The following is a 2890-nucleotide window of genomic DNA, read 5'->3' as shown; positions in this document are numbered from 1 at the left end:
ATCCATTCATCCATCGATGCACATCTGGGTAGCTTCCACCTATGGGCTATAGCTTAGTGTTTTGAATCATAGTAACCTAATTTTGAGAACTGTCTCTGCACCTACAAACTTTTTGAACTTGTATAACTTAATTTCTTTAAGCTTTAGTTTCCTCATCCTTAAAAGGGGAATAATGATGATACCTGCATTGGAGAGTTATTGAGTTAAATGATAAAATGTATTAACAGCACTCACTACAGAGCCTCAATAAATATTAGTTACCATAATCCATAGGAGAAAGAGTTTGGCTTTAGAATCAAATAGCCCTGTGTCCAAATCTCAGATGTCTTGCTGTTGGGTTGTTACTGAGGGAAGTTATTTGAGTTTCAGTTTCCCTATTTAGAATAGTAACATTCATTCTTTTGCACAACAAATGTTTATTGACACCTACTCTGAACTTACAGGCATTCTTCTGTAAGATGGGATCGGTGAACAACACAGAAAAATAAGCCCATACCCTCATGGAGCTTACATTCTAGTCATGTGAGAACTGAAACAGAATTAATTCCCAATTTGTGTGTGTGTGTGTGTGTGTGTGTGTGTGTGTTTGTCAGGACTAATAGTTTATTTACCAAGTCCTATAGCGCCTCATCTCAGTTTTCCCACCAATCCTAAGCTGGTATGTTATAAACTGTCCAATTCTAGCCAATTTCCCACCTTGCAAAATCATTCTTAACATCATCTAGTGCAAGCCCTAAACTTCTATAAACACTGTGCTCTAAGTTCTCATTTTTAGATAATACTAAGATTCTGTCAAGATAGCTTTCTCTGTTACTGCAGTAAACCCTAGTAAGGTTAGCTTTCCTTGATCGATAGTTTTTCTAGTAGTTGTTTGGGCAGTCAAGGGGGATACAAACAATAAACAAGGTAAGTAAGTGAAGAGTTGTTATAAAGAGATGAGGTGAGAGCTAACGGGAAGGGGGTTTTACAGGGCAGATTATTTGACTTCTTTGACTTTACTCTGAGTAAGAATGAGAAGCAATTGAAAAGTTTGGGCCGGAGAAGTGGCATGATCAGATGTATGATTTAATAGGTTAACTCTGGCACCAGCATTGAGAAATGCCTGAAGAGAGCAAGGAGGAAGCCAGGAGACTGGGGGGTAGGAATGGACTTGTCAAGAGGTAGTTGGCCTCTCTGTTTTGAAGGTGGAATTAACAGACTTTGTTGATGGAATGGATGGGTATGTGAGACAGTAGCACACCTTCCTTGCAGGATATCATAAACTTTTAATGCCACGCTATTTGTGATTTGCCAACTAATAGTAAGAGCTCAGTAAAGAGTAAACTGCGGTTGTACACATTTATCTTCTGCCTGCAGCCGTGTTTTCCTGCCCCTGTCATTTGGTAAACTGAGGTGCCACTTTCCCAGGGAATCCTTCCCTGATGCTCTTGGTCAGGCTTAAGTGTCTTTTATGTGCCTCCACCACCCATCCTTCTTTGCACATACCCACTGCAACCTGAGCACTGTAGACTGGTACCGCTCTTACTTGTTCCTGTCCCTCCGCAGACTGCCCTCTCCAGGAGGCTGGCTTCACCCCCTTGTTCATTATTGAATGCTCTGCACCCAGGACAAAGTCTGCAACACAGCTGGCATTCAGCCCACACTTGTTCCTTCTTATTAACAGCTTGATCATAATTTGTCATGGGAAAAAGGACACGTTCCTTCATCTCAAGTACGGAGTTTGGGTTCATTCACTGGGATCCACTTACATTCATTCATTCATTTATTTTTTTTTAGCATTAAAAAAAACCCCTCACTCGAGGATATTTTCCGTTGATTTTTAGAGAAAGCGTGGAAGAGAGAGGGAAAGACAGAGAAACATCGATGTGAGAGAAACACATCGATTGGTTGCCTCTTGCACAAGCCTTAACTGGGGCCCGGGCAGGGGAAGAGCCTGCAATGTGCCCTTGACAAGAATAGAATCTGGGACCCTTTAGTCTGCAGGCCAACACTCTATCCACTGAGCCAAACTGGCTATGGCCCCACTTACATTTAAAAGCCAGGGAGAAATAGCTCTCAACCATAGTTGTGGGCAAAATCGCTAAGTAGCCAAAAACCCCTGTTTTTTTGGCCTTGATTTTGATTTAAAAAATTTTTTAGTTATAATGTTATTTATCTTAATTACTGAGTGTTTTGGTGTCCTTGGGAAACTGCTATGTTTTCTGTGCTCTGGGAGATTGCCTCACCAACCTCACCCTTGCCCTGGCCCTGCTGGAGAGGCAAGTAGGTGAGGTGTTGTGGGAGGTGGGTGTGGGGCATGACATTTTTTTGAGTTACATGAGGAGCTTTGAAGAGAAAGTCTTAAAGGCTCCAAGCTGGGTATATTAGTTATTAGGGGCTATTATAACAAAGACAAGTTCCACAGACTGGGTGCCTTAAACTATAGACATTTATTTTCTCACAGTCTGGAGGCGAAAAATCTGAGTTCAAGGTGCCTACTGGTCAGGCTCTTCTTGGCTTGTGGATAACTGTCTTTTCTCTGCGTTCTCACATGGGAAGAGAGAGATCTCTGGTGTCGCTTCTTCTTCGTATAAGAATATTAGTTCTATAGGGCCAGGGCCCACCCTTGTGACCGCATTTCCCCTTTCTTACCTCCGTAAAGGCCATGTCTTGAAAAACAGTCACATTGAGGGCTGGGCTTCAACATATGAATCTTGAGGGACACAACTGAGTCCATAACAGTGGGTACCCCTCTTCCATTCAGCTCATGCTGCCTGATGACAGCTTGGTATTAGAACACTGAGAATTAGGGTTTGGATTTTGGTTCTCTCTCTAATGAGCTTTGTGATCTTGGGGAATTACGTACTGCCTCTGAACCTCAGCCTCCCCATCTCTACAATAGGTCAGTAGT

The sequence above is a fragment of the Myotis daubentonii genome, chromosome 17 (assembly GCF_963259705.1).
Source record: "Myotis daubentonii chromosome 17, mMyoDau2.1, whole genome shotgun sequence".
Classification (NCBI taxonomy): domain Eukaryota; kingdom Metazoa; phylum Chordata; class Mammalia; order Chiroptera; family Vespertilionidae; genus Myotis; species Myotis daubentonii.
Note: the sequence above shows the minus strand (reverse complement) of the source record.